Source organism: Symphalangus syndactylus, chromosome 4 (assembly GCF_028878055.3).
Source record: "Symphalangus syndactylus isolate Jambi chromosome 4, NHGRI_mSymSyn1-v2.1_pri, whole genome shotgun sequence".
Lineage (NCBI taxonomy): Eukaryota > Metazoa > Chordata > Mammalia > Primates > Hylobatidae > Symphalangus > Symphalangus syndactylus.
This window is the reverse complement of record NC_072426.2, coordinates 118,597,376-118,611,525: the sequence shown is the minus strand read 5'-3', so window position 1 is coordinate 118,611,525 and position 14,150 is coordinate 118,597,376. Positions and strand designations below refer to the sequence as shown.

At 39.7% G+C, this 14,150-nt stretch overlaps 1 pseudogene; it reads left to right on the top strand.

Moving 5' to 3' along the window:
* Nucleotides 1-6,605: 6,605 nt before the first annotated feature.
* Nucleotides 6,606-14,150, top strand: part of LOC129480158 (small ribosomal subunit protein uS12-like) — a 29,398-nt pseudogene continuing 21,853 nt past the window's right edge.

Here is a 14,150-nt window from a genome sequence, read left to right as displayed (position 1 = left end):
CTGTTACTTTTATGCAGTTATGATTTATGCTGCATCTTTACATTTTTTAGATTTCTGTCAACTGCAAACAGCACCACATATGATCTGTGTTTGTGTCAGATTGTCTAATGTCAATTTATTTGTAAATTTTGGTATATTTTAACTTTGTGTAATAAATTTGTGATATTTTATGTTAGTAAATGATAGAATAGACTAGTATTTACATATATTTTATGCATTCATGACATGTATAGCTCTCTCTTAATTCTCTGATATTACTAGGCTATGTGGTTCATCTATGAGTTTTTTTCAAATTGTCGCAAATCTCAAAATAATTTTCCACTGTATTTATTGAAAAAAATTCACATATAAGTGAACCCTCACAGTTCAAACCTGTGTTGCTCAGGAGTCAACTGGTTTCTCCTGGCTGCATGGTATTTCATACTCTGCATCCACAATATTTTATGTATTATTCTCCTATCAATGGACACCTACTTTGGCTGAAGTCTCTTGCTACTGTAAACAATACTGGCATGAAAATCTTTTATTTATTACCTCTCAGACTCTAGCCAACCCTTATGAAGGCCAGGTTCCGCAAACTGCACTTCCCAGACTTCCTTGTCAGCTCACTTCTAGTTATGTTCTTCCAGTAGAAGGTACTGGCAGAAGATCACAAGACATGAGGTGGGGAAAAGGGACTCTTCCTGCGAACAGCCTCTACTGGCATTCTTCCATCAGCAGCAGGGAACTAGGGCTGCAGCCTAGAGCTTCTTTCAATGTGCATAGCACCAGCAGCATCACACCTGCTCGGAGATGATAGCAGATGAGCTGTGCCCCTCAGCAGTCTGAGCACCAGCTGTATACACTTTCAGTGGTTCATGTATCATCAGCCTTGTGGCACCTTCTTCTAAGAGGTCTGGGCACCAACCCTAAAGTTTCCCTCCTCAAAGTCCCTATGTTGTGGTCATACCACCTCTTTCCTTTTGTTCCCCCAGTTGCAAAAGTGATAGCTGCTATCCACAGTTATTAATCCCTAAGTTACCCCAGTGTGCACTATGACCTCTTTTATCCTTTCAATACTTGTTTAATCAGCCCCCTGTATTGAATACTTACTTTTGAAATACCTAGCATGACTTTTATTTTCTTGTCTGGACCCTGATTGATTCATCTCCTTGAATCTCTGTGCAATCATTTTAGGGAGAAAGGGGAATTATACTCAGAAGTGAGATCATCAGTTACAGGGAATATGCATGTGTAATTTTTAAAAATATTGCTAAAGCCCTTTCAAGCACGGCTGCCATGCTTAAACTCCCTCATTAGTGAATAAGAGGGCTCATACTCTCACATTCTCATCAATATTTTATATTTGATCCACTTTCCTAATTTTTGACATTTGGGCATAAAGTGGTGACATGGTTTGGCTCCGTGTGCCCACCCAAATCTTATCTCGAATTGTAATCTTCACATGTGGAGGAAGGAACCTGGTGGGAGGTGATTGGTTCATAGGAGTGGTTTCCCTCATGCTGTTTTCATGATAGGAAGGGAGTTCTTGGGAGATTTGATGGTTTAAAAGCGTCAGTTTCCCCTGCATTCTCTCTCTCCTGAAGCCATGTAAGACATGCCTTGCTTTCTCTTCACCTTATGCCATAATTGTAAGTTTCCTGAGGCCTCTCCAGCCATGCAGAATTGTGAGTCAATTAAACCTCTTTTGTTTATAAATTACTCAGTCTCAGGCAGTATCTTTATAGCAATGTGAAACTGACCAATACAAGTGGTATTTCATCTTGGTTTTAGTTTGCCCTTTTCCTCAATTATTAGCAAGTTTTACTTTATTTATTTTATTAATTAATTTTTTATTTTGAGACAGGGTCTCACTCTGTTACCCAGGCTGCAGTGCAGTGGTGTGATCTCAGCTCACTACAGCCTCAACCTGAAGCAGTCCTCCCACCTCAGCCTCCCAAGTAGCTGGGTCTACAGGTGTGCCACCACACCTGGCTAATAATTGTATTTTTTTTTGTAGAGACAGGATTGGCATGTTGCCCAGGCTGATCTTGAACTCCTAAGCTCAAGTGATCCACCCATCTCAGCTTCCCAAAGTGCTGGGATTGCAGGTGTTTGTGAGCCACTGTGCCTGCCTGAGAGTTTTACTTTAAAAACTTGTTCCTCATTCAGCCTTCACATTCCTGCCAATATATCTCCTTTGCTCATATTTTATTGTTTCCTATCTTTTTACTGCTAATTTATAAAAGTTTGCAATACAGTCTAGATATTAAACCCTTGTTAATTTTAGACTTCACAAATATTTTATCTCATTTTAGTATATGTTAACTTCAACATGTGTACTTCTTTGAACAGAAATCCTGATTTATATATCGTCAAATCCAATGGATTTTTGCTGAATTACTTTTGCTTTTTAAAACAGATTTAGTTGAATTTAATTTTTATGTTCTTTAACAGAGTTCAACTTTTTTTCTATAAAGTTCTTATGCATTCTTTGTCAGACTGATTCCTAGTTTCTATGTATTAATAGTTTTTATTGCTATTCTAAATATTTTACTTTATATTTTCTAGTTAGTTGTTTCTGCTAGAGAAGAATATATTTTATATTTGTGAATTTAATTTTTTGCTCTGTTTACTATTGCATGCCAAAACTTGCTGGCATTAAGACAGCCATCTTATTTTGCTCATGTATTGTGGGAGTCAGGAATTTAGATAGGAAACAGTGGAGAGAGTTTGTCTCTGCTTCATGATGTCTGGGGCCTCAGCTGAGAAGACTTAATGGCTGCAGGTGACTTGACAGCTGGGGGCTGGAATTCTCTGCAGGTGCCTTCACTTACATGCCTAGTAGTTGATACTGGCTGCTGAGTGGGACCTCAACTGATTTTTTAGGCAGAACACCTGGATGTGGACTGTTTGCCCTCTTCTCTTGGGTTAGTTTGAGCTTCCTCGCAATAATGATATCTGAGATCCTGGAATGCCAAGGGGAAGTTGCTAAGCTTTTTATGACCAAGTCTTGGATGTCAGGAATGTGCTGGTAAGAAAGACACCAGTATCACTAGGATGTTCAGTGATGACTATCTTCTGCATGCCAGGGCTGGTGATGCAGAAGGTGGTCACAGAGCTGGGTTCTTTAATAGCATGGCGAAGTACCAATAGCCATGCATTGGTACTTAATCATTGGGGGCCAGTTCAGAGGGGCAACCAAAGGCCTTTGACCTATAGGGAGTTGTAGAGATGGTTAATTGAACATGTGTCCCTAGGGGTAAAATAGGCAGCAACAAGGGTACTGTTTAACATTTGTTGTAAGAATGAAGCAAGACTAGAGAAGCAGGAAGTTGAGAATGGTTGTCCAAATAAAAATTCATGATCTTTTATACAGTTCCTGTCCCTGAGCCAATTTTCAGATCCAGAACCCATTGACTAAAGAAGTGTCTGGGTCCCTAGAAAGAAAGACCTTTCTATACCATGGCAAGTGTATGTTGTAAAGATTTCCTCAGTGCCTCTACAAAGTAACCTACAGTCGTATTCAAGGGGCTACATACACCGTGGAGATGGAAATAAACACAGGTCTGGTGGACACAGAGTCTAAGTTGACATTGATTCCCAGAGACCTGAAGCATCATCATGGTCTACCTATTATAACTGGAGCATATGGAGAGAGTTAACAAATGGAGTCCTGGCCAAAGCCTGACATATTTTCCTTGTCCCTGAATGTACTGGTGGTATTGACATACCTGGCAGTTGGAACCCTGGGCTCCACTGGGTCCCTGGCCTGTGGAGTAAAACTATCACAGTGGGGAAAGCCAAGTGGGAGCCTCGGAAATCTTCAAAGTAAGGAATTCTTGGGTAGAGGAATGAGATAAACATGTGGATTTGCATGTGAAGTATGTAAACCCAGTAGACAAAATGGGTTGGCCCAAGTTTATGTTAGCTAACCTTTGTCAATGTGTCCACTGTGATGCTGGCAGAATGCACACACAAAGTGGCCATAGAAGTTGAGACAGAGATTGCACATGAGCCCAATAGCAGAGACTGTTACTCATCAAGGCCCATCTAGCCATTAATACTTCCAGTATCTAACCTGCCAACCACAGAGACAAATGTTAAGCCTCTGACATGGCAGTGTTCCTCAAAAAGACCAACTGGCCACTTGGTCGCAAACTGACTTCACTGGGATTCTTCCACGTTGGAAATGCCAGCAGTTTCTTTTCACAGGAATAGATACTTATTCCTGATATGGATTTGCCTTTCCCACCTACAGGAAAGCACCACTACCTGGGAATTTATGGAATGCCTATGGACATAGAATTCCACACAACATCCAACCAGAGAACCCACTTTAACTGTAATACAAGAGGAAGGTGGGCCCATGATTATGCAATTTATTAGTCATATTACACACTGCTTCTCCCACACTACCCAGAAGCTGCTGGGGTTTTAAAGTGTTGAGCAACTTGCTGAAGGGGCAACTGATGCACTAGCTCACAAGCAGTGCCCTATGAGATGCAGCACCATCCTCCAGGAAGCAGAACATTCATTGAATCAGAGACCTCACTGTGGCACCGCATTTTCATCAGGAACCATCAGGTTCCCGTGGGTCTGGAACCAAGGGATAGCAGTAGAATCGGCCCCACTTACTATCATTCCCAAAGATCTACTGGGGTACTCTGCAGATTCCTGCCTGGGCTCTCTGAAGGATGAGAAGCCCTCATTTCTAAAGGGGGCATGCACTCACCCAGGGAAATAGCAAGAGATTCCCTGAAGTACAGGATACAGCTGCCCCTTGAACACTTTGGGATATTTATGTCCAGGGATAACCAAACAAGAAAAGAAGTCATCAGCTTGTCATAATTGACCCTAAAATGCATGAGAAAGAAGATTTCCTGGTATAATAGAGACAAGCAGGAAAAGCGGGAATATATGTAGCACTCCAGTGATCCAATCTGAGCATCTCTTGCCACTCTTTGCCCATATAAATAGAAACATGCAGCAGGCCTAGCCAGAGAAGTTTATGTTTAATGGGGAATTCTACTCCAGAAAAACTGCCAAGGCCAACATAGAGTGAAGAGAATTTAGAATAGATAGTGGAGGAGAAAGATGATGAGTTCCAGCTGTAGCCTAGAGACCAACTGCAGAGACAGGGACTCTATTTTGTCTCTGAAGTATCCTTCAGGAAATTAGATCCACCAGAGCCCTTGAGGAGCTAGCTATTTCCAAATATCTTGGAGAAAAGACTTGCTGACCAGAAGAAAGAAGGTGACTACCCAGCAGCCTCCAGTTGTCTGCTTCAGGATTCACCTCAGCGTTCAAGTCACGTTCAGATTCTTTTTGGAGAGACCCTGGTTCATGACTGAGCAAGGCAGTGGTAGCAGAGGTTAGGCCCTTCTTTGGGTGGTGCCCAGCCAACAACTGAGCATGGCAGTGGCATAAGGGTCTAGTCCTTTGTTTACCATGCAGTCCTCCTCCAGTGGGCAGTCATTACTGTGGAACTTCCTGTTGGGCTGGCACAGACATTGTAAGATCTTCATCATTTTATGATGATTGCCTCTTCTCAGTCTTGCTTCTTCAGCTTCTCTTTCACAGGACTTACTCTTCAGTAAAATATTTGCACTCTTAATTCCATCTCAGTTTTTGCCCTCCAGAGGATCTAACCTGCAATACATTTTATTCATTTTTGTAACCAGATTACTTAGCATAGTACCTGGAACATAAGAGGTGCTCAATAAATATGTGATAACAGGACTCACTTTATTTACTGCAGTGTATGGCAAACTATATACCTAGTCATGGTCTAGTAACATGGCAGAGGCAAACAAATTTCCTTTCTTGTTTTTTACTTTTATCTTCTGATTCAAGATTTGAATGCAGCAAAGATGATGATGTTTTTGTTGGCTTTTTATTCATTAAAATGAGACAAAATCTAATTCTTCCATGTCCTTTACAATTTTCTGAGGCAGAAAATTTTCCAGGCTGGGAAAAGAAGACAAATTTGTGTTTACACCACAGGGCATTTTCACCAGATATTTTTCTCAAATGACTAACGATGTGTTCATCACAGCCAGTCAAATTTGAGATGCTACCCATAGGGACAAGACAGTAGAAATAGCCCATCAGCCAAAAAACCACATAAAAGCCTCAGTGCAACTCTGAAGCCACCCGCACAGTTGCCTGGGCAATCAGTCAGGGCACAGAGGCAGGAACTCAACTCATGTGGTGGCTAAAAGACTGTTTGAAGAGCTTGGCAAAAGCTTGTGGATTTCATAAAGGGGCTTTTACAATGAGAAACAAAAAATGATTTAGATCAGCTGCCCCCACTGCAAATCCAGTTTCATGTGTCACTTTGTGGATGGCTTTGCCACTATATATGATGCTTTGCTTCAGAGAACTGATATAAATAGCACTGTCAAAATGTACTGCACAGAACGAGAGCAATTCTGAGAGCACCTCTAGACAGATGAGAATCGTCTATCTCCGGGTCAAAGTATTTAAAAGGAAAAAACTTGGGCAATTGTTTTTATCTCAGGGATGAGAAGAAATGCCCCAACAAATTTTCTTTGAGCATACTAGTGACAAAGTGAGTGAAAAGCTGACCTCTGTACTAAAAACCTGATACATTCTCCACAGCAATGGTTCCCAGGGGCGTCAAGTTCATGTACCTTGCAAAGCAGAATCAAAATTTCAGGAACCTTACAGAACGGCTGTAAATTCCCACTGTACCCTTTGTATTCCTGCTAAAAGTCCTACAGTCATTTTTGAGTATGAATTTTGGAGTGATTTATAGCAATCATTTGAGTGAAGTACTATGCAAAAACCCATGAAGTCTGCTGATGCATATACCTGGCTCTTAACTTGGCCAGCATGCCAATGTTGAACTTCCTCTTGGACAGAGGCCACCCATTATTATGAGTTGTGCTAAAGCCTGTAATGGTTTTGAGATTGAAAGTAAATGTAGTTGAAGACCAGGGCTATAAACTCCTGTTCACTTGAGACATAAAGAGCCTGGTATGTGTGTAAGTAAGCCCTCCATTCTACCCTTTTAGGAGAGACAAAATAATTTGGTGTTCTTCTACCACTCAATTTATATTCAAATTAAAATATAATAATTTTTCCTGTGTGGAATTTCCTTGCTGTTTTGTCAAGGCAAAAGAAACTCATTTAATTAGAAGAACCCTTAAACACATAAAGCACAATTGACTTCATCTAAAGATAATTTTTTTCACATGTTCATGTATTTGTAATTTATTTATACTAAATACAAACAAACGTCCTGTTTTCTTGGCACATTAAACAACTGCTGCATATGTCTTCTGACTTAATTCTGGGGATACAGAGTGAATTTTGCAAGTAAGTTCAATTTCATGTGCTAAATACATCTCTTTTAAAAGGAAAATGAATTGACTTCAATGGAAGCTTCTGATACAATCCCTCTAAACGCAAAATGCTAGAGGAACTTTGCAAATCTGTTACCTATAATACTATGATGTACCTCGAATTTCTCTTTAACTGCTAGCCACAGAAATAGTTTCTTTTTAAAACTCAACTTACAAATGGTTAAAACACATACGTGCAATAGACTATGGTTTTAATCAGCATGGGGTTTTCAAAGGTTTAAATGTTACATAGCAGCAAAAAAGAAAAAGAGGGAGAAATGGTGACAAGTAGCATTTTTGAGAATTTAATATGTGCCAAACATTTATGAAGCACATTGTGTAGTTTCCGGTGGCCATACAAAGAGGGTAGCAAGCCCAGTTGCTCATCATGTTTATCAACACATACCATATTACACTTCTTGGGAGCCAACTGCAATTTCTGTTACAAGAGACACTGGAAAACTGTTTATGCTAATGAGAAGTCTACTTTTTCCTAGTATCAATTAAAAGAAAATCTTCATATCAGATGCATGTACTTTCTTTTAAATAATTTAGTGAGCATAATACTCATGCCATACCAAGAGAAAAAGTATACAAAATAGTGTTTTGGCACCTTTCGTTTCAAGTAAATAATATCAATAGTTTGAACAGATTATTTCTGAGTGACAAGAAATTAATCAGTATATGCTGGGCTGGAAAGCATAATATAACTCAAGAAGCAATTCCAATTCTGAAGACTGGAGGTATTATTAGATGTCATAAATAGAACACCTGGGAAGTTACAAGATCTCATCTGAAGCTATCTATACGAGAAAGATGATGGCCCAGTTACCTACTGATGCATAACAAACTACCCCAAATACTGGTGACTTAAAACAATTTATTAGTAGGAGTAGTATGTCCCACTCTGGGTCTATTATGTCTATTTTATGGGTTCGAATTTGGACAGGGTACGGTGGGGACTGCTTGTCTTTGCTCAACAATGTCTGGGATAATTCAAATGGCTAAGGGCTGGAAGAGATGGGAAAAGGGCCCGGCCATCTCTCTCTTTCTCTCAATCTCTCTCTCTTTTCAAGCCTATGTGGCCACCTAGGGTCCCCTCAATGTATGGTAGCAGGCCTGTCAGACTTCTCACATGGTAACTGAGAGTCCAAGAGGACCAGACAGACTGGCATGGCATTTCTTCTACCATACTTCGGTGGTCAAAGCAGTCACTGGTCTGCACGAGGTCAGGAGGAGAGCGACTAGATCACACTTCACACTTCTCAAGATATAGATAATCAGGGAATTATGGCCCTTTTTAGTGAACCACAGATGAATGATAGAGACATTTAAAAATTTCAGGCATAAAAAGTCATGATTTCTTTTTAAGAGTATTTCAGATGGAGGCCAGGCACAGTGGCTCACACCTGTAATCTCAGCACTTTGGGAGGCCAAGGTGGACAGATCACTTCAGGTCAGCAGTTCAAGACCAGCCTGGCCAACATGCCAAAACTCTGTCTCTAAAATACAAAAATTAGCCAGGCGTGGTGGCATGCACCTGTAATTGCAGCTTCTTGAGAGGCTGAGGCACAATAATTGCTTGAATCTGGGAGGCAGAGGTTGCAGTGAACCAAGAGTGTGCCATTGCACTGCAGCCTGGGTGACAGAGCAAGACTCTGTCTCAAAAAATAAAAATAAAAATAAGAGTATTTCAGATGGAAAAAAAAATTTACTTGAGTTGTCCAGACACATGCATTCTGAGCTCAAATGAATAAGCACATTTCAAAAATATTATATTGGATCCCACTTCTTTTATGCTAAATCTTTGTCCTTACTATTTTGGTTTCCTATGTCCTTGATATTTAATAGCAATGACATTTAAAACACGATATTTTAATCCATAACAATGGCATTATTTTCTCCTCTAGTGTAAAATAACCAACCAAGAAAGGCAACCTGTTAGGAACACCTATTGTGGCTTCAAACAATCTTTCTGAAGGTTTTGTATTCACATCAACCTTTAAGAAAGTGAAGTTTTTAGAAACACAACGTAATAATTTAACAACAGAATTATACATCTGAGTTTAAATGAATGTTGAACCAGCTGTTTAAATGTAAAATAAATCTGTTCCTACCAATAATCCCAGAAATACACTTTAAAAACCACATACTGTCTACCAAAGTAAAAGCAAACTCAAGTAATGATGCAGAACCTGGGTGTCCTGTCGGTAGGCAGACTCCTGGCAATGTGAAATCAGAATGGTTGCTTAAACTTCATAAATGGATCAGGGAGCACCAGCTCCCCAGCCCCACAATCTCCAATCTAAGATCTCTTGCTTGGCATAGAGCTGCCTGCTCTGCCCGATACTCAGTTTTTCTCAACAAATGCGTCTTGAGAATCAGAATCAGGTTCTGTGCTGGAAACTGAATATTAAATGACAAGGTCAATGCTCTGGTGGGAATGACAGTCCAATGTTGATTTCCTATTTCCCATCTTCCTTGTCCTCCTTGAAGCAGATCATGGCGAACTTTCCCCATTGCTCATTCGATAAGTTTGTTGAGTGGTATTCTGCACCAGTTATGTGAACCACTTGTAAACAAAAACAAAAAGATGCCACGGTTCCATAGGTCCTATATTAGTTTCCCAGGGCTGCCATAACAAGGTACCATAAACCAGGTGGCTCAAACAACAGAAATTCATTGTCTCACAGTTTTGGAGGCTGGAAATCTGAGGTCAAGGTGTCAGCAGGAGTGGTTCCTCCTGATGGCTATGAAGTAGAAACTGTTCTATACCCCTCTTCTAGCTTCTGGTAATTTGCTGGCAGTCTTTGGCATTCTTGGTTTGTAGATCTCTGTCTTTATTTTCACATGGTGCTCTCTGTCTGCATGTCTGTGTTGAATTTTCTGTTTTATAAGGACAGCAGTCATACAGGATTAGGAACCCGCCCTACTCTAGTATGACTTCATCTTAATTACGTCTGCAATAATCTTATTCCAAATAAGGTCACATTCTGAGGTGCTGATGGTTGGGACTTCAACATATGGATTTTGAGGGGACACAATTCAACCCATAACACGTCCTCAATAGTCATAATTACACAGCAATGACCCTCTGTGCCTCATAAATAAAGCAAATGTACTTTTCTCTCAAGAATGAGAATATACAGGGACAGAATTATTACAATAGTCAGCCAGCTTTTGAGTACTGTCAACTTTGTTCTGTATGTGGCCTAGGCAGGGATAATTTAGAACAATGTTTTATGCAAAAGAAAGTAGAAAGATTTCCTAGAGTGTCTGAAATTTACTCACTTAACATACGTTTACTGGGCATTGTTCTAAGCACCAAGGACACAGCTGTGAGCCACATGGACAAAAATCTCTCCCTTCATAGTTATCACATTCGAACGAAGGGAGACAGCAAATAAACAAAACTAGCAAGTAAATCACAGTACTTTAGTAGGCATCAAATGCTATGAAGCCCAGGTAAGGTGGATGGGAAATACAGGGGCTGGGGTGGAGGCTGACATTTTAAACAGGGTAGTTAGGGAGGCCTCGCCTAGCAGGTGCCATTTGAACAAGTAGATGAAGGGGGTGAGGGACCATCCATGTAGGTGTCTGGGAAGGTCTGCAGACGGAGGAAACAGCTGAACAGCTGGTGGGATGGGAGTAAGGCTGATAAGTTCAAGGAAAGCAAGGAGGACAGTGTGACTGGGGAATGAGTGAGGATGAGAGCAGTTGGTGGGTAAGATCAAGGAGACGTAGGGCCAGATGATAAAGGGATGTGTGGCCCATTGTTAAGAATTTCATATTTTCTCTAAGTAAAGTAGGAAGCCATTGGAAAGTTCTGAGTAGAGGAGTGATGTGATCTGACTTGGATTGCTTCAGGATCATGCTAGTTTTAAATGGGACAAGAAAGGAAGCAAGGAGAAGCACAAGGAAGCTGTTGACATAGTCCAGGTGAGAGATGTTGGTGTCTGAGGCCAGGAAGATGTAGGTGTAGGTGGTGAGGAATATTTGAAATCTACATGTATTTTGAAAGGAAGGCCAATTATATTGGGGATGCATTGAGATAGGGCATAAAAAGAAGGAAGGAGGCAAAGGAAGAAGGAATGCAGGAAGGAAGGGAGGATAACTCCAAAATTTTTGGCCTGTGTCAAATGGCAAATTCTCTTCATCTTTCATTAATATCAATTAATTTTTTATCTAAATGAGATTAATAACAAATCATGAATACATACATACATCCATGAATACAATGTTATGAGAGTACATTAAAAATTTATATTATTAGTTGCCTTAACAACAGAATTATACATCTGAGTTTAAATGAATGTTGAACCAGCTGTTTAAATGTAAAATAAATCTGTTCCTACCAATAATCCCAATAATTATTAGTTGCCTTAAGAAAGAGGTAGCTGGCTGGGTATGGTGGCTCATGCCGGTAGTTCCAGCTACTTGGGAGGCTGAGGCATGAGAACCATTTGAACCCAGGAGGCAGAGATTGCAGTGAGCTGAAATTGTGCCACTGTACTCCAGACTGGGTGACAGAGTGAGACTCTCTCTCAAAAAAAAAGAAAAAAGAAAGGGGTGTCTGAGAGCGGGAATAGGAAGGAGATTCTTCCCTGCCTCCACTTTTGTATCTTCAAATGTCAAACCATTGAAATGTACTTATGAATACAGTTAACATTTTAAAATTTCCCTGGCAGGTGTGTGGAAGCCTGTACAGCAGGAGAGCCTCAGGACAAGCTGCTGGTTACTTTTTCCTCCAGTGTCCCTGTCCTGATCTCCTGCTCATTGTCTCATGACTTGCTCTTCTGAATCAATGCTTAATTCAGCAACATATAAACCAAAATTAGAATGACTCAGAGAACAGGACCCCTAAGCATTACAGTTTATATCATTATGAAGCAAATTTTTCCACGCAAGTTTCTTTAGATCAGTTCAAAAACAGTGCCTGCATTTTAAGAAACAATAAACTACTATTAACATCTGATTTATAACAGAGGCCCATTCTCCTAATCTAACTGATAGATTTATATCTTGGTATTCTTGGTGAGTGGATTAGATCTCATTATGTGCTGCTGTATATATTGTGGGAGTAACTTTGATTAATGAAATAGATACATTATCTCTTACCTGAATGCTAAATGTATTTTATTTTATATAAAACTTCATGCTATCCAGCCTTGCTCCATTAACTTTGCAGTACACTTTTTATATGTAAATCATAAAATCGTCTGAACCTCTAACACTCAGGGACCAATTTCAAGAACATACATCGATTCAAGATGTCTTCCATGATGCTTTTCAACCTTCAAGATTTTAACAAATAGTTTTTTGGAAAGATATGACTAAATTATTTTCCTCACTCTTTTTGGAGGTCTAAAATCAGCTAAATTTTTACTTTTTATGTTTCTTGGTCTAGGAATCTAGTCATGGAATCAACAAAGTTGAGTAGACAGAGAATTTATTATTATTTTTTTTTGCCCAAATATAGGTCATCTAGGTTGTAGCTCCTATGCCTTACGAGCACAAACCTTTCATTTCTGCCTCAAGCTTAGAAATAAGATATAAGAAGCAAAGTGAATGGATGCTACACTTAGCTATTTGGATGAGGTTTTTTTTGTGTCTAGTAGACTCTTAGCTTGCTTTCTGTATCTTGGTAAAGAAATTATTAGGATATTACCTTCTAAAGAAATCATTTTGTAAGATATAAATTTCTATTGTTTATAAGCTACCCATCCTCTTGTATTTTGTTATGCCAGCCCAAATGGAAATAATACTCCATTCAATAGCTATTCTCTCCTTCTTCCTTACTAAGAGAACCCCGATTTAATGTGTGCTTCCAGTGTGTGTAGCCAAAATAATGCATTTTCAGACACCCTTGCTCATGAGGTGATCATGAGATGGAAGTAGCAGTTACTGGTTGAGGCTTCTAGTAAACCTTTTTAAAAGAAAGTATCATGCCTATAATCCCAGCACTTTGGAAGACTGAGGCATATGGATCATGAGGTCAGGAGACTGAGACCATCCTGTCTAATATGGTGAAACCCTGTCTCTAGTAAAAATACAAAAAATTAGCCAGGCATGGTGGCGGGCACATGTAGTCTCAGCTACTCGGGAGGCTGAGGCAGGAGAATGGCATGAACCCGGGAGGTAGAGCTTGCAGTGAGCCGAGATAGCGCCCCTGCACTCCAGCCTGCGTGAAAGAGTGAGACTCCATCTCTAAATAAATAAAATAAATAAAATAAAATAGAAAAGAAAGTAGACTCCCAAGATAATGGGAAGATAAGTTACAGATAGGGAGAGAATACTTGCAAAAGACATATCTGATAAAACACTGTTATCCAAAATATACTAAGAACTCTTGAAGCTCAACAATAAGAAAATTAACAATTTGATGTAAAAATGGGCAAAAGACTGAACAGACACCTTGCCAAAGAAGATGTGGCAAATAGGCATATGAAATGATGCTTCACGTAGCATGTCATTAAAGAATTGCAAACTAAAATAATGAAATACTACTGTATGTCTATTAAAATGGCCAAAATCCAAAGCACTAAAACCCCAAATGCTGGGGAGGATGTGGAACAACAGTTACTCTTTCATTGCTGCTGGGAATGCGAATTGGTACAGTCATTTTGAAAGATGGTTTGGCCATTTCTTACAAAACTAAACATACTTTTACCATACGATCTCGCAATCACACTCCTTACTATTTACCCATATGATCTGAAAACTTATGTCCACACAAACACTTGCACACAGGTGTTTACAGAAGCTTAATTCATAATTGTCAAAACTCAGAAGCAACCAAGA